Consider the following 19,087-nt stretch of genomic DNA (forward strand, 5'->3'; position numbering starts at 1 on the left):
ACTTGTGGATGGGCCCTCACAAACTAATGGGTCTGAATTTGAAGTGTTACTGTCTATGACTACATGAGCTTCACTCTGTACACCAGGCCCGCTGAACTGTAATGTCTTTGGCACTTTCAATAAACCCCATCCTCTACCTTTACTACCACAGACTGGAGTGTGATAATTATCAAAACCACTCATAATGAATATCAGTACTTGTAAAAAAAATGAATACAATAAATCAAAAACATAAAATGTGCTGTTGTCTCTATAGCAAATTGTCCTTAGCAAACGTTGCAAACTGCTTGAGTGCAGTCACTGAATGAAAAAAAATAGTCTTTTTTTTTTTTTTTTTTTTTGTTCTTTAAAAAAAAACACTGTTCCTGAGCAAAATTATGTCCACCTGACTCCAGCGGAAGCTTTAAGATGAACCCTCGGCCGCTTCAGGAAACATCTTGATTGAAGAAACAACGGGTCACGGCACCAATGTGACTGTCTGTATTTGTGTGTGGATGGAATCACACGGAGAGCAGGTGGATGGTTACTCAAGATCTCTTTACTGAGCCTGCAACAGACAGACTGGGACAAACAGGACCAAAAGCTGGTTAAAGGCAGTGCATCACGCATCAATGTTGCTCATAGATCATCAGCGAGAGATGTGAAACTCTGCTGGATATACATTTTTACAAAAGTGATCGTATAGTGGAATTAAACTCAAAATAAAACATACATTAAAGAAATAAAGTACAAATCACTGTCTCTGTTCTCATTTCTCATAAATTCACAAATACAGAGAAACTAAATTTAAGCAACCATCATTTTGTATATTTTTGGAATACAGAAAGAAAAGAACAGCCACCTAAAATGGCGCAGTTACACAGTTCAGCACGTGCGAGCACGTGAGAGCACATAGCACATGTGATAATGCTAACACTCAGTTCAACTAATATATTCTTACACATGACAAATCCGAATATAAAACATACCTGGGACAAACAGGACCAAAAGCTGGTTAAAGGCAGTGCATCACGCATCAATGTTGCTCATAGATCTTAAATGAAATCAGAGATTCGGAGTTCACAAGCAGGTTAACACACACACATCACGTTTCATCATCGCAAATAACACATTTGACTCGACTGACAGAACTAGGGACTGACAGGCACATGAAGTAAACTTGTGTGTAGTTAAAAAGACCAACCTTACACTTGAAAACAATCTAAACTCAGTTTTTATGACGCAGCACTTATTGATGCGACTTACCATCAGCGAGAGATGTGAAACTCTGCTGGTGGTGACGTAGCTCCGCCCTTAATATCACGCACACAAATGCAAGGGACGCAACAGCCAATGTCGAGTTTTCCCAATTAATGCATGAATTTAACAGCATTATTTAAACTCCGTTACATATATATCAGTCAGATTCACAAGGCTTAATGTGTTATCAGAAGGGGCTCTCTAACAAATAATGCATAGTAGTTCAATTATAAAAAGATGCTTTAGAAATATGCTACAGTAGGAGTGTAGGCTACATGAAAATACTATTTGAAGGAAATGTGTAATATTATCTAGGGGTGACCCCGAATAGTCGAAGATTCGATGCTTCGATAGGAGGAGCCTGATTCGACTACCAATCTCACGGTCGAATCTTCGCAGAGGTGTTATGAAACGAGGATCATGCCACTTTGGCTATATGAGGGCTCTTATGTCAATACGTTAATATTCAGCCTATTATGATAATGCTGTAGGCGTATATAAAAATGTGCAAAGAAAGAAGCTTTTAATAAATATTTTTTAACGTGCGTGAATAAATCCAAACACCCCGTGACAGATTTAAGTTTCACTTTCAATCCGTGACCGACAGAGGAGCGTCTTCGCGGCAAGGATTTAAATCTTTAACAATGTCTGGGATAAGAAAATCTAAAGTGTGGATGTACACCATCAGAAAGGATATTCTCCAAGGCTGGATTTAGCATCAGGAAAACCATGATCGCACTTCTGCCGGCCAACGTTAACATGTTTCACGCATAGACTGGGTTTCACGTTAGAATGTATTTTATCCGCGCGCACAATTTGAAAAGACTCCAACGGACAGACAGAGTGAAAGACTTTCAGGATTTGTTCTCTCGATCAGGTACAAGTGATTTCAAAACTTTTCAGCCGGTTCTAATTTTATTTTTGGATGCTGTGAACATTTTTAGCTAAAAAGACTGCCTCTCCAGTTTAGCATTTATTGTTGTTTCAGTTAAAAAGACAAAGTTGAAAATTCTGGCTACTATCGTTATTTTAATAATTTCTTTATTTTAATTTTATTTATTAATCTGTCAGGGTTATCTAATCTAACTATTTGTGGCTTGTGTTTTGAATATATGTTCCCCTGCACTTTCGGCATTTTGCACACATTTGCTCCTCATCTTGTGACTTGATTGTGATTTATTTCGTTTTGTATTTTTATTTATTAGAAAGGTATATTCTGTTCTAATTTAATTTAGTAAATTAATTGTTTATTTTTTCGGTGCATCGATGTTGTGCTGTAGGCTGGCCTGCTCGCATAGGTAATTTAGCCGATTTAATTTGATTTGCATGTGAAATGCAAATCTGCAGTGTGGCCTTTCTGGAGTTATTTATGTTATTTCTTAGTTTTATTGATCAAAAATGTTTTTATACATTTTCTTCTATATCTTTGTGTGATTTTCTGTACATCGCGGCTTTGAAACGTTAAAGCCCCGCCCCCAGCCCCACACACATGATTCGACTATTAGTCGACTATAGGCAAGACATGACGATTCTGATTCGACTATGAAAATCCATAGTCGGGGACAGCCCTAATATTATCCTAACACAACTTCTATTGTGATTGTGAAAATGGTCATGACTTTCAGAGGCCAATTTAAAATATGCTGTAATTATATGTAGGCCTAGTTGTAACCTATATTCTGAAAAGTCATTGTTGAACATGTATTTTCACCTTAAAAACTGCTATTTACAAGCTTAATTTAGGTTCTCTGTGTTTGAGCAAGAGCAGCACCAAACCAGTAGGTGGTGCTAATGTCCCAAATTTAGGTACGCGTTAACACGTCATTTACGCGTTAACACGCAATTAACGCGTTAACACGTAAATACGCGTTAACGCGTAATGACGTGTTAACGCGTGTTAACACGTAAATACGCGTTAACGCGACAGTTTCACACGTTTTGGCCCTTTTGGCCTTCCATAGGAACCTGTACATTTATTTACGATCACGTCCTTCTTAGTGAGGCACCCTTGGCGGTCGAAAAGGGTTTAAATTCCTTTAATACCAACAGAGTGGTTAGTGTAGCTCATCACTCAGGTGGCATAATTAAGGGTAGAGTCCAGGCATCAATGAAAAAGAAGATTTACGAGGTTGAAGTGAGTTAGCTCGGGACACGGGACACCAGTGTTGTAGTCGAGTCACCAATTGTCGAGTCCGAGTCAAGTCTTGAGTCCCCGTGTTCGAGTCCGAGTCCAAGTCCGAGTCACCAAAGAAGAGACCGAGTCGAGTCCGAGTCGAGTCACCATTACCTGAGTTCGAGTCCGAGTCGAGTCTCGAGTCCCCAGTGTTCGAGTCCGAGTCGAGTCATCAAGGTTGAGTCTGTGTTATATTTCAAGACTGCCAACATTTCTCTACTCTGGCACCTTTAAAGAGCTGATATAATTATAAAAGAGGGTCTACATTAAACAAAAATGACACCACTGTGTTGACAATTATAAATAATAAATACAATATAAATAAATATAAATAAAAAAATTGATTTCAATAATGTAGGCTATTAGTAGGCTAAATGTTGAAATTAACATTAACAATGCTGTAGAAGTGCAGTTTATTAATAGTAGCCTAAATGTTAACAAATGTAGTTAACTAGAGTTTAATAAATGGAACATATTGTAAAGTGTTACCGATTTGTTATACACCAATTCAGACGTCTCGTGAGTTCGTTGTTGGACAGATGGTCAGTTGTTTTAACCATTCATTAAAGTGAATCGTTCAAAGGAGTCATTAGTTCGCGAATCGGACGTGTCATTAAAGCTGCCGTCGGCAACATTTTTTTGATCATATTCAGTGTAATCGACACTATAATCCGACAGAACAACATAAATAAGGTGGTTTTAGAAAAAAACCCGAGCTTCTAACTCCACCTGGAGCGTGTTATACGCTGATTTCACGCAGCCGTTATTTTGAAATCGAACGCGAGGCTCCGGTGGGAAGAAAACCGGAAGTGTCGCCTTTAATCACAGGAGAGTCGTGAATGTGATAGCGTATTGTTGTGTTTAATGATGGCGTGTCAATTCTAAAAATGTACATACATTTCTTTCATACTTTAGACTATATACAGTGAAATTCATTTATAAATAAAATATTTTTTATATATATAATTCAGAATGTAAAAAAAGAAGCAGGAATGAACTATATATATATCCTATATTGAATAGTAACATCCAATAGTGTAAATCGCGGCAGCAGCTTTAGGTTGGTAATCCAAGGCATTGTTGTTTATCTTTACTTCCGGGGTTCTTCCCACCGGAGCCTCACTTTCGATTTTAAAATGGCGGCTGCGTGAAATCAGCATATTTGTTTTGCAAAAACCCAGCGCTCATCAGGTCCAATCAGCGCAGGGCTGTGTGAGATCTGACTGTGAATCACAGGTCGTGCACACGCCACAGATCCCCCTCACTCGCGCACGTTAATATCACATGCACACGCCACGCCTGAAGTTCGCCTGGAGATTGCATGAAGCGTGATGGAGGACAGAAAATCTACTAACAAGCTTCCAATTCCTCGGTTATTGCTATCTATGGATAGATTAGCCAGGGCAGCCTACCTCCGAGTCCATGGTGTTGATAGATGCTGAAGAGACGGACGCGTTCACAGAAAATCAGGTACACACGCACAGTGACGCACTGACGAGCACGACCTCGATGGGAGGGTGCTCGCTGGTAGTGGGGAGGGGCATGAGAGTTGTAAACATTCAAAATTTTGGCTAATCGACCCAATCTGCCAGACTTGCCGACGGCAGCTTTAATGGACGTGTAGCCTATACGGCACGCCTTGTGTGATTATCTCGGCAGTTTAGGACAGGACAAGATTTGTGTCAACACAGAAAACATTTCATCACTAGATAGGTCTTTTCGTTTATTGAAATTGTGGCTAATGTCAGCTGAATGTGCGGAACGCTTTTCAGAGAAGATAAGGCAAACGTTTTTTGTTTTTTTTCAGCACAATTCACACCTCGCGGTAATTCAGGAGAAAAAAATCTCTGAATGATCTACGTGAAACTTCGGTCTTCCGACCTTTTACTATCGTCTCAATTGATTTTGATTAATATGCGTGAGGAGGGAGCACCGCTCGTGTTGTTTGAAGACGGTGAGAGCGCGCGCGCGGCTGGGGCTTTCTCTCTGCTCGTTCATATATGCAGGAAAAAAAGAGATCCCGTCCGGTCTTGGAGCCCAAAACAGGAAAAGTGTAACATCTTATATCAAATTTTAAATCCTATTTAGTCAGAAACTTCATCCAACGTCATTCATTTGATGAATGCTCAAGTCCAATTTTATATCCTCGAGTCCGAGTCCAAGAACGAGTCATCAGTCCGCGAGTCCAAGTCAAGTCACGAGTCCTGAGAATAGAGTCTCGAGTCGGACTCGAGTCCAGAGAATAGGGACTCGAGTCGGACTCGAGTCCGAGTCCAGGACTCGAGTACTCCATCACTGCGGGACACAGCACTGCGGCATTGTAAAAACACTCAATAATAACCAAAACACTAGCGAAAGCGGTAGGTAGGTAGAGAGGACCTGGACTTTGGACCCGGAAAGAGTATTATCGGAGAGTGGTTACGTCACGACTTAACAACCGAATTATGCGAGAAGGGTCTGGCTGCAGACTGTGGGCGAGTGGAGCTCCACTCAATAGCGGAAATACGTCACCTCCACTGCGCCGGAGCGCATATATACGTCACCTAACGATTATAAATGTATAAATGACCTAATCTTCACGCAAAATATCGAAGCAGTATACAAAGCTTTTACGTTTTATGACTTGACTTTTATATATAGTACCAGTCAAAAGTTTGGAAACGTTACTATTTTTAATGTTTTTGAAAGAAGTCTCTTATGCTCATCAAGCCTGCAGTTAAATAAAAAAATAAAAAACTGTAATATTATGAAATATTATTACAATTTAAAATAATGGTTCTCTTTTTTAATATACTTTAAAATGTAATTTATTTGTGTGATGCAAAGCTGAATTTTCATCAGCAAGTACTCCAGTCTTTGGTGTCTTATGATCCTTCAGAAATCATTCTAATATGATGATTTATGATCAATGTTGGAAACAGTTGTGCTGCTTAATATTTTTTTTATAACCTGAGATACTTTTTTCAGGATTATTTGATGAATAAAAAGTTAAAAAGAACTGTATTTATTTAGAATAGAAATCTTTTGTAACAATAAACACTACCGTTCAAAAGTTTGGGAACAATAACTATTTTTTTTTTAAGAAATTAGTACTTTAATTCAACAAGGATGCGTTAAATTGATAAAAGGTGATGGTAACGATTTATATTGTTAGAAATGTTTTTATTTTGAATAAATGCTGTTTTAATGAATAAATGCTGTTAACGTTTTACTCATCAATGAATCCTGAAAAAAGTATTCCAAAAAAATATATTAAACAGCACAACTGTTTCCATCATTGATAATAACTGAGTATCAAATCATCATATTAGAATGATTTCTGAAGGATCATAAGACACCAAAGACTGGAGTACTTGCTGATGAAAATTCAGCTTTGCATCACAAAAATAAATTACATTTTAAAATATATTAAAAAAGAGAACCATTATTTTAAATTGTAATAATATTTCATAATATTACTGTTTTTAGGGCCCGAGCACCGATGGTGTGAGGACCCTCTTGGAATTGCTCTGTTTATTATTATTATTCTTCTCCGCATTTAATTGCATTTTTGAGGGCCTAAACATGCTCGAAAACTCACAAAACTTTGCACACGCGTCAGAACTGGCGAAAATTTACATCTGATATAGGTTTCAGAATTGGACGGGGCAAAATGGCTCGATAGCGCCACCTATAAAAGTTCAACGGAGTGCGCCTCCCGCAACGTTCCACGTACGTGCACGAAATTCGGTACATACATGTAATCACCTAATACCTACAAAAAAGTCTCTTGGAGCATAGCCCTAAACACAACAGGAAGTCAGCCATTTTGAACTTCCTCTCAGATTTTTGTGCAGTTTTTGCCATTTTCATGCCTCGTACTTTAACGAACTCCTCCTACAGTTTTAATCTGATCATCTTCAAATTTGGTGAGTGTAATCTTAAGGCCTTTGCGACGTTAAATTGCGAAGATCTTGAGTTTTCGTCGAAGGGCGGGTCCTCGGCGGCCTGACAAATTTCGATGTTTCGCCATGAAACAGGAAGTTGCTGTAACTCAGGCATGGAATGTCCAATCTGCCCCGAACTTCACACGTTTGATAAGCGTTCTGTCCTGAACACATGACCATGCTCATATTCAGTTATAGTCATAGCGCCACCTGCTGGCAACAGGAAGTGACATGTTTAACACTGTTATGGACTCCTAATAACATATAAAAAAGTGCCAGCAAGTGCTAAACATGCTAACAACATACTAGAAGCATGCTAAAACATGCTAGCAAACTCTTAGCTAAGTGCTAAAGCATGCTATTTTTGCAATTAAATAGGAATTTGCTGTAACTCAGGCATGGAATGTCCAATCTGCCCCAAACTTCACACTTTTGATAATCGTTCTGTCCTGAACACATCTACATGAGAATATTCAGTTATAGTAATAGCGCCACCTACTGGTAACAGGAAGTGTCATGTTTAACACGTTGATGCCATTCTAGCAACATGTTAAAAATGCCATTGACTTCTAAACATGCTAGAAACATGTTAAAACATGCTAGCAATACTTAGCTAAGTGCTAAAGCATGCTAATTCAATGAAACAGGATGTTGTTGTTACTCAAGAAGGCAATGTCCAATCTGCGCCAAACTTCACACTTTTGATAAGCGTTCTGTCCTGGACACATGACCATGCTCATATTCAGTTACAGTCATAGCGCCACCTGCTGGCAACAGGAAGTGACATGTTAAACACTGTTGTGGACTCCTAATAACATATAAAAAAGTTCCAGCATGTGCTAAACATGCTAACAACATACTAGAAACATGTTAAAACATGCTAGCAAACACTTAGCTTAGTGCTTAAGCATGCTAATACTGCAATTAAATAGGAATTTGCTGAAACACAGGCACGGAATGTCCAGTCTGCCCCAAACGTCACACGTTTGATAAGAGTCATGGCCTGAACACATCTACATGAGAATATTCAGTTATAGTAATAGCGCCACCTACTGGTAACAGGAAGTGTCATGTTTAACACGTTGATGCCGTTCTAGCAACATGTTAAAAATGCCATTGACTTCTAAACATGCTAGAAACATGTTAAAACATGCTAGCAAAACTTAGCTAAGTGCTAAAGCATGTTAATTCAATGAAACAGGATGTTGTTGTTACTCAAGAAGGCAATGTCCAATCTGCGCCAAACTTCACTCTTTTGATAAGCGTTCTGTCCTGAACACATGACCATGCTCATATTCAGTTACAGTCATAGCGCCACCTGCTGGCAACAGGAAGTGACATGTTAAACACTGTTGTGGACTCCTAATAACATATAAAAAAGTTCCAGCATGTGCTAAACATGCTAACAACATACTAGAAACATGTTAAAAAATGCTAGCAAACACTTAGCTTAGTGCTAAAGCATGCTAATACTGCAATTAAATAGGAATTTGCTGTAACACAGGCACGGAATGTCCAGTCTGCCCCAAACTTCACACGTTTGATAAGAGTCATGGCCTGAACACATCTACATGAGAATATTCAGTTATAGTAATAGTGCCACCTACTGGTAACAGGAAGTGTCATGTTTAACACGTTGATGCCGTTCTAGCAACATGTTAAAAATACCATTGACTTCTAAACATGCTAGAAACATGTTAAAACATGCTAGCAATACTAAGCTAAGTGCTAAAGCATGCTAATATAATGAAACAGGATGTTGTTGTTACTCAAGAAGGCAATGTCCAATCTGCGCCAAACTTCACACTTTTGATAAGCGTTCTGTCTTGAACACATGACAATGCTCATATTCAGTTACAGTCAATGCGCCACCTGCTGGCAACAGGAAGTGACATGTTAAACACTGTTGTGGACTCCTAATAACATATAAAAAAAAATGCCAGTAGGTGCTTAACATCCTACCAACATACTAGAAACATGCTAAAACATACTAGTAAACACTATAAGTACTAAACCATACTATTACTACAATTAAATATGAATTTGCTGTAACTCAAACATACAATATCCAATCTGCCCCAAACTTCACATACTTGATAAAAGTCCTGCACTGAACACATCTACAAAGCAATATTCAGATATATAACCCCACCTACTGCCAACAGAAACTGAACTGGTTAACACAGTAATGCAGTACTAACCACATACCTATTGTGTACTAAGCATGCTAAAAACATACTAAACATGCTAGCAACTACTATATACTGTATACCTCCTTAAATGCACATTGCCCAACCATGCTCTGTCTTCCTAAAGCCAACGAGTGACGATGGCACGGGTGCGAGGGCCCTTTCATCGCTGCTTGCAGCTTTAATTTGTTTTGTTTTTTAACTGCAGGCTTGATGAGCATAAGAGACTTCTTTCAAAAACATTAAAAATAGTAACGTTTCCAAACTTTTGACTGGTACTATATATATATATATATATATATATATATATATATATATATATAAGTCATAAAACGTAAAAGCTTTGTATACCGCTTCGATATTTTGCGTGAAGATTAGGTCATTTATACATTTATAATCGTTTATATATCCGCTCGGGCGCAGTGTAGGTGACGTATTTCCGCTATTGAGTGGAGCTCCTATGGGAGCTCCACTCGCCCCGTAAGTCTGCAGCCAGACCCTTTTTTTTATTTTATTTTATTTTTTTATTTTTTATTAATGCCAAAATGAAGATGTAACAAGTACATAACAGGAACAATAATAATAATAAAAAAACATAGATCACAAAAAAATAAATAAAAACAAAATAAAGTGCCAGAGGAAAGAAAAAAAAATTATACAAGATTAAACATAGAAAGCAATCTTTGACTTTTCAAAGACTTTTTGTTTTTTATGCCCATCAAAGACAAAACATAGGAATTATAGTCTACTAGAAAAATAGACAGTAACGGGATCTTACCCAAAAATTGGCATTTGTGAATAAAAAATTTACCAAGAATCATAAACAAATTAATAACGTATTGAATTTGAGAATTTGGATTATGATAAAGAAAAATAATACTAAAGGTGTTAATACATATTTTGACATTTGTTTTCTCTGAGAGATAGGTACATAACTCATTCCAAAAAGCTTTAACACAAACACATTCACAAAAAATATGTACAATTGTCTCTTCAGCATCACAGAAAGTGCATTTATCTTCTAGGTTTTGGATATACTTATTGAGTACACTATTACAGGGGTAACATCTATGTAATATTTTAAATGTAATTTCTTTTATCTTGGCCAGACCCTATTGAATTATGCCCGAACAAAAATTGTTCGGACCAATCAAATTGTTAGGGCGGGCTTTATACGATGATGGACAGATGAGCAACGTAACGTAATCATCCACGTCACCAACGAGCGCTTGGGTTGAATTCGTTTACAACACAGATGACTGCCGCTGGAGAATTGTTATTTCACGAGTTCACACTTACAAATAAGTCAGATAGAATAAATGTATATTTGGCGTGCTGTCTGAGGAGAGGGCGGGCTCGGTATTCGGCCCGAACCCAAAGTGCTCCCCCCGTATTCCAGGCTGTGGAAGAACAGGCCGAGAGTGAGTGGAGGGATGCTGAAAACTGTCATGGAATGTTAGGTGAGTTGACAAAGTGAATAAATATATGCTTCCTCTCATGCTGATAGTGTAGACCAGACGGTCATTGTTTGATGACAAGTTGATTGGATTGATTATTTGAACGTGCTCCTCTCGAACTGTTTATAAAACATTATGTGTAGATTCCGCCATCGCGTCTGTTATAGAAGATATCGACAGCGCATTCATTTTAAAAGAGGAACAGAGAACGTCTCCGGTTACTATGGTAACCTCGGTTCCCTGAGAGGCGGGAACGAGACATTACGTCAACTGTGACGTATATGGGAACTCCTCCCTTCTCCATTTTGCTGAAATCTTATGGGCTAACGCCAGCTGGGGACAGCTGGCCAATTGACGCGAAGCATGCAAATACTGACAGGCTGCGGGCAGTATAAATGCATGGGTTCGTGGCAATAACGTCAGAATCACGACTGAACGCTGGCACAGCTGATCAAACAGCGACACGGCGGTTAACGTAATGTCTCGTTCCCGCCTCTCAGGGAACCGAGGTTACCATAGTAACCGGAGACGTTCCCTTTCAAGGCGGTAACTTCGACATTACGTCAACTGTGACGTATATGGGAACTGTATAAAATCACGCCGTGAGAGCAGAGAAGATAAGCCCAGACGGGGAACCCCTTGTCACATAAGCGTATACAACAGTTCCTAGCCAATAGCCGCACCGCTTAGGAATACACACATCTGATAGGCCGAGGTAGGCCAATGAGACGGCAGCTTCAACCCTATCAAAATTTGCATATCCCAAGAATTTTAACGTGAGGTCTGCACTGACAGTGACAGGGCAGGCACAACACATTAAGCACTCAAAGCATGAGAGAAAACACAGTGTCGACGGCTTCGCGGTGACAACTTGTATGAACCTAATAACCATAACAGGTTAGCTAAAGGTAGCTACTGCACTGGATCACAGTTTCACGGTACATGAGTAAACTCAACTTACCGAAAGCACTTGAGACGCTACGGACCGTACATCCAGCTTGTAAAACCTGGCGAATGTGTTCTGAGAAGACCAGCCAGCAGCAAGACATAAATCCTGGATAGACATCCCTTTAGACCAGGCCCACGAGGAGGCAACCGCCCTCGTAGAATGAGCTCTGATGTTAAGGGGACAATCCTTCCCCTGGCATTTATAAGCCAAAGCAATTGCGTCCACAATCCAGTGAGAAAGCCTCTGTTTTGAAACAGCATGTCCCTTATTACATCGAATAGCTGGTCCGACTGACGAAAGGCGGCCGAGCGATCCATATACATCCGCAAAGCCCTGACCGGGCACACAGCGGTCTGGGCGTCAGCGTCATCCGAGGCTGACGGTTCAGCAGATAAGGCGGGCAGGGAAACAACTTGTGCCCTGAACGGTGTATTGAGTGACTTCGGAACGTATCCCGGTCTCGGCCGGAGAGTGACGCTGCAATCGCCCGGTCCGAAACAGATGCAGTCGTCGTTCACCGAGAACGCGTGCAAGTCCCCGATGCGCTTCGCTGAGGCAAGAGCCAGGAGTAATGCCGTCTTTAAAGAGAGCTCCTTGACCGCAATCGAAGATAGGGGCTCGAACGGTGGTAGAGATAGGGCTCTCAAAACTAGAGCTAGGTCCCACGGCGGCACAGAGGGCGGCTGTGATGGACACAATCTCCTCGCTCCCCTGAGAAACCTGATCACCATAGCGTGCTTACCAATCGATTGCCCGTCGACCGGGGAACGAAAAGCAGCAATAGCAGCTACATACACCTTCAGTGTTGATGGCAAACTGCCGCTATCCATTCTGTGCTGCAGAAAGCGCAAAACATCCGACACTGAACTAGTCACCGGGTCAATTTCGATGTCCTGGCACCACTTAGTAAAAACTCCCCATTTCAGAGCGTAGAGGCGTCTGGTTGAAGGCGCGCGCGCCTCCGCGAGTGTGCTCAGCACTCGAGAATGCAGAGTGTTTCGCTCCACTAAAGTCCCCGCAGCGGCCACACATGAAGGTTCCACAGCTCGGGGCTGGGGTGCCATATCGTGCCATTCGCCTGAGACAGCAGGTCCTTCCTGAGGGGGATTCGCCATGGGGGAGCCACCATTAACTCTCTCAGGTCCGCAAACCAGGGCTGATTCGGCCAGTTCGGGGCCACGAGGATCACTGACGCTCTCTCCTCTCTGATTTTGCACAACACCATAGGCAGAATCTTCACTGGAGGAAACGCGTAAAGCCTGGCTTCCGGCCAGCGCGATGTCAGAGCATCTCCCAACAGTGGGGAGTGAGATAGCGAGAAGAACGTCCGACAGTGCGTGTTCTCGCTTGTGGCAAACAGATCCACGTCCGCCCTCCCGAATCGATCCCAAATCATTTGGGCTGACCCAGGGTGAAGCCTCCACTCTCCTTGAGGAATCCCGTTCCTCGACAGCATATCTGCTCCACGGTTCAGGAGACCGGGGATGTGCGCCGCTCTTATGGAGAGGAGATGACGGTCCGCCCACAACAGGAGACTCTCTGCCTGTTTGAACAGAGCTCTGGAGCGCACGCCGCCCTGACGATTTATGTACGAGACCACGGACGTGTTGTCGGTTCGAATCAGTACATGTTGCTGCTCCAATTTTGACCGAAATGCTTCCAGGGCTAAGGACACCGCCTCCAACTCCAAACGGTTTATGTGCCACTCTCTCTGTGACTCCGACCACAGGCCTGAGGCAGGCACGCCTAAGCACACTGCTCCCCAGCCCGAGGTTGATGCATCCGTCGAGACCACGGTGCGTTGTGTCACTATACCCAAAGGAACTCCTGGGCTGAATATGTCCGGGTTGCTCCACGGTCTCAGAGTGTTGACACAACTGTGAGTGACCGTAATGCGCTTGTGGCCTGAAGACCACGCCCTCGGCGGAACTCGGGTTCTCAGCCAGAACTGCAGCGGCCGCATATGCAGCAGACCCAGGTGGCACACTGAAGAAGCCGCCGCCATCAGTCCCAGGAGCCTCTGAAATTCTCTCAATGAAACAGACCTGCCCGGTCTGAAACGGCGCAGGGTCGAAGAGATTGTCTCTATGCGCTCTTGAGAGAGGTGGGCTCGCATCGCCACCGAGTCCAAACATACTCCCAGATAAGTTATAGTCTGACTCGGAATAAACACGCTTTTCTGCATATTCACACGCAGTCCCAGCGTATCCAGGTGGCGAAGCAGCGTTTCCACGTGACTGATTAGCACATCTCTTGAGTGGGCTAATATCAGCCAATCGTCCAGATAATTCAGGATACGCATCCCGCTCGATCTGAGGGGGGAGAGCGCTGTGTCCACACACTTTGAAAATGTTCGGGGAGCCAGGGCTAGTCCGAACGGTAGCACCGAATACTGATAAGCCGTCCCTTCGAAAGCAAACCTCAGGAAGCGCCTGTGGCGCGTCGCTATTTGAATATGAAAGTAGGCGTCCTTTAAGTCCACTGAAGCGAACCAGTCCCCGGGACGAATTTGTGCCAGGATCTGTTTCAGTGTTGTCATTCTGAACGCGCGCTTGTGAAGTGCTCGGTTGATGGGTCTCAGGTCCAGTATCGGACGGAGTCCTCCATCCTTTTTTGGCACCACGAAATAACGGCTGTAGAACCCGCTCTCTTGCTCGCTCGGAGGGACCCGCTCTATCGCTCCTTTCTCGAGCAGACTGAGAACTTCCTGTCTCAGAACGGGAACGTTTTGGGGCGAGGTCAGTGACGGGACCACGCCGTTGAAGCGGGGTGGCCTGCGTCTGAACTGGAGAGAATATCCGTGCCGAATTATTCCCAGTACCCACGGTGAAACGCCCGGAATAGCCTCCCACGCGTCCGTGAAGTGACACAGCGGACGCGTTAGCTTTATTGCCGCCGTAGCTAGTGACGATGTGTTTTGACTGGAGCCCCGCCCCCGCGAGTCTAAAAACACTGGCGGGAGGGCGGCTCGCGATGGGCTTGGTGTAATGTTGACACTCTCGTGCCCTCGAGAGGCCATTATAGTTATGGGCTGTGACTCTGCGCTGCTCTGGGGCAGGGCGAGTGACACAGTGTTTGGTGTAAGAGGAAGAAAAAGCTCTTTTTGTGCAGGGGTACATGTTTTTATTGTGGAACTCACACAAACAGAGACAACATTTGCACACACAATGCACTTGTCGCCCGGGGTAACATGGGGGACATGGTGCTTTAGAACACGGCGTTTGGGGGAGGGCCCCCCCGCACGCTCTCTCTTCCTCTTGACCGCTCTGTCAGGTGGATGGCTTGGTAGCCGAGGATGGCGCGCTGGTTCTCTCACGGCGCGGGCTCCTCCTCTGACTCTGACCCTGGCGTTTTTTCCCAGGTCCCGTCCACTGCTTGTTCCGGCCGCGGGCGAAACGGGCGTCCGGTTCGGGGCGGGGCACCACGGCGGGCTGTCTAGCCTGTCCTTGAGCCTGGCGAGGAGCCGAAGACGAGCGGGATCTCGCCGATGGCTGGAGTGAGCGACGGGGCATCACGTGGCTCATCGCCTTCGCGCGTTTTTGCGTCTCAGAAAAACGCTCCGTGACTGACTCCACGGCGTCACCAAAGAGGCCGGAGGGAGTGATTGGAGCGTTCAGGAGCGTCTTGCGGTCAGTGTCCTTCAGGTCAGCTAGGGTTAGCCATAGGTGCCTGTTGAGGACGACCATGAAACCCATGGAGCGGCCGATGGCTTGAGCAGATCGCTTGGTAGCCATCAGCGCGAGGTCCGTTGCCGCGCGCAGATCCCTGATGACGTCAGCGTCCACTGTGCCGTCGTCTAGGGATTGAAGTAGCTTCGCCTGGAACACCTGTAGTATCGCCATGGCGTGTAGAGCTGAAGCTGCTTCCCCCGCAGATGCGTAGGCCTTATCCGCCTGGTGGGCGGTGAACCTGCACGGCTTGGATGGCAGGCTGCGGTCCGACCCCAGTGCAGATGAAGACGGGCACAGGTGCGCGGCAACGGTCTCCTCGACGGGGGGCATGCGCACATATCCGTGGGCTTCCGCCCCGTCCACGTGCGCGAACATGGCCTGCGTGTTCGAGTGGGTGCGTGCCGATTGGGGTGCAGCCCACGCCCTCACCACGTGCTCGTGAACGTCTGGGAAGAACGGGGTACTTCTCCTCGATGCAGTCTGACGACGGCTCGACTGGAGAAACCAAGTGTCCAACTTGCTCTTGGCTGGCTCGTCCGGAGCGCTCCACTTGAGGTCCAGCTCAGAGACGGCCTTGCCGAGGACCCTGACGAGCTCATCCTGGAGGTCTGCAGGGCCCTCTTGGTCGGGGCGTTCGGATTGAGACGCCCAATCCTTTTCCGACGCCGAGAGTGACATGGAGTCGTCTTCCCCACCAGCCCCAAAGGAGACGAAGCTCGCGACGGCGTGGGGGGGGCGAAAGCTCGCGTCCGCGAAGCTGACGGCATCGAAGACCTCGTCGTCGGATGGGGGAGGGCCCACCAGCGGCTCGCTGGCGGCAGTGGGCCTTATCCCCGCTGCTGATCGAGCCACTTCCCTTCTGGCTCTGAGGGCGCGCACTGGCAGCTCGGCGCAGTGGGCGCACGTGTCGTCCGTTAGTGCCGCTTCAGCGTGGGCGAGGCCCAGGCAAGCGACACAGAACAGGTGAGTGTCGGGCGGGTCTAAGGGGCCCGCACATAACTGGCATGTAGTAGCCATCGGATGCGTCGAAGAAAAATTACTATTAGTCCTCTAATGCAACTTCACGATGACGAATGATTTCTTAGCGTGAAAAGAGAGATTCTGACGTTATTGCCACGAACCCATGCATTTATACTGCCCGCAGCCTGTCAGTATTTGCATGCTTCGCGTCAATTGGCCAGCTGTCCCCAGCTGGCGTTAGCCCATAAGATTTCAGCAAAATGGAGAAGGGAGGAGTTCCCATATACGTCACAGTTGACGTACTGTCGAAGTTACCGCCTTGAAAGGGAACCACGATCAAGGCATTTGTCGATCGGAAACATGAATGAAAAACATACATCACTTACTCCGTTGCTCTGATTGGTTATAGGTCTATCCAATTGAGTGCAGAGGCATTTTCCTTCCTGGTTCGGTTGAAACACGCCCCATAATCAAAGCTCAATGGAGCAGTATCAGACTCACATTCTGACTAGAATCTGAGTATGACGACGTCAGGCTATCAGCTCCGTGCACTCCAGTCGCAAAAAAAGGTAAAGTTGAACCTACACTCTCCGAACTGCAAGATAACATCGTGAGGCTTGTAGCTGAAAAAATAAAAGAGAACGCGGACAATCTTGCAGGCCTGATAAAGAAAAATGCGGACACCATCGAAGCTTTAAAGGAATCATCAGAGTTTCTCTTCAACGAAGTTCAAGACATGAAAACAGAAATAAAAACGGTTAAAAATATAAGTGATGACCATCAGAAGAGAATTACAGGCCTGGAAGACAGATTGAATGACATGGAACGCTATCACAGAAGATGGAACTTGAGGCTGTATGGCTTGCCAGAGCAGGAAGGAGAAGATGTTAAACAGCGTGTGATTGACATCTGTAAGGCAGTCATTCAAGACCCAGAAGAGGATCTTCGCTCCCAAATTGATAAGCCACAGGATCGGGAGGAGAGAGGATGGTAAAACTCGACCGGTGATAACAAGATTTACATCAAGATCGACCAAAGAAAAGGTATGGAAATGCGCGAAGAATTCGGAATTTCTCAAAATAAAGAAGATAAAATTCGGCGAAGACTTGACCACGAAAGATAAAGAGTCTCGCACTAAACTGTGGCCACAGATTAAAGAGGCACGGAAGCAAGGGAAGAGAGCCTTCTTCGTCGGAGCTAAAGCCAAAGCTAAAACCTCTGATGTGATCTAAAAGCAAAGTTGCCCATGGACTTTCGTTGAGAAGTTCAGTTGTATTCTAAAATACATCTAGTGATGTGCTGTTATATTTAATGTTTAACTGTTAAAAGGTCAGATTTGTAATCCCAAGTTTGCTCATTCTAATCAGTATTCAAAAGGTGAAGAAAATCATTTTCCCTTTTTGTTACACTTAAAACTCAAGGTTTTTTGTTTTTGTTTGTTTTAGTTAACTTGTTCTACTTTTCAATTTGTCTTTGTCATTTTATTCGCTTAATGTGAGGGGTATACGAGAACAGACTAAGAGGAAAGCTGTATTTTTATTTTGTAAAACTTTCAAGGCAGATTTTTATTTTCTTCAAGAAACACAAGCTTTAGCTTCAGATTTTAATTTCTGGAAAAATCAGTGGGGAGACAATATCTGGATGGCTTATGGAAACAGTAAATCTGCTGGCCTTGCCATATTAAAGGGCTCCTTTCAGGGAAAAATCCTTAAAAATGTTGTTCATGATTTAGGAAGATGGGTTATTTTAGTTATTGAATTTATGGAGAATATTTTCATTTTGGGTAATATATATGGTCATAATAATAGTCATAGAAACACAGACCTTTTTGTAGAATTTGATGAACAAATAAATGCCTTATTAAATTCCTTCATCAACGCTAAATTAATTTTGGGAGGTGACTGGAACTGCATAATTGACCCCATCATAGACTGTCAACCTCAAAGATCCTTAAGAGGCAATTATGGAGAGTTTAATAATCTATGTATGCATTTAAACTGTTGTGACATATGGAGATTAAAAAATCCACAGCAAATCCAGTTCACTTGGAATAACAAAGATTTATCTAAGAGATCCAGGATTGACTTCTGGCTTATTTCAAATGAGTTACTAGACAGTGTGGAAGAAACCAAAATAGAACCCTCAGTATTTTCTGATCATAATATGATTACTTTAGTATTATGTATAAGGGTTCAATCAATAAAATATAAACCAAATTATTGGAAATTAAATAATACACTTTTGAGTGATAAAATCTTCAAAGAAAAAGCCAAAAAAATAATAAATGAAAATTTGATAGAAGCAAAAAAAGACAAAATATATGGCAAACATTGGGAATATACAAAATTTCAGATCCGTAATATGGCCATTGAAAGGGCAAAAGAATTATCTAAGGAAAAAAGATTGAGACAAGATAGAATACTCAAGGGAATAATTTATATCTATGAAAAAAATGAGCAATCACAAGCTGACATCAATACTTTATTTGAATTACAAGCTGAATTGGACAATATCTATCAAAAT

The 19,087-nt window shown here is 43.3% G+C and overlaps 1 protein-coding gene and 1 long non-coding RNA gene across 2 annotated transcripts in view; one reads left to right on the plus strand and one right to left on the minus strand.

The window, feature by feature from the left end:
* Nucleotides 1-19,087, minus strand: part of LOC309479463 (uncharacterized protein) — a 323,172-nt gene that overhangs the window by 36,965 nt on the left and 267,120 nt on the right. The window lies entirely within an intron of this gene.
* The window catches only part of LOC309479524, a 51,399-nt gene continuing 43,467 nt past the window's right edge, over nt 11,156-19,087 (plus strand). The window contains exons 1-2 of the long non-coding RNA XR_014199266.1: nt 11,156-11,194; nt 16,891-17,120. This is a non-coding gene — a long non-coding RNA (uncharacterized lncRNA). The remainder of the gene's footprint in view (nt 11,195-16,890; nt 17,121-19,087) is intronic.

Source organism: Leuciscus leuciscus (assembly GCF_965113295.1).
Source record: "Leuciscus leuciscus genome assembly, chromosome: 17".
In the NCBI taxonomy this organism is placed as follows: Eukaryota; Metazoa; Chordata; class Actinopteri; order Cypriniformes; family Leuciscidae; genus Leuciscus; species Leuciscus leuciscus.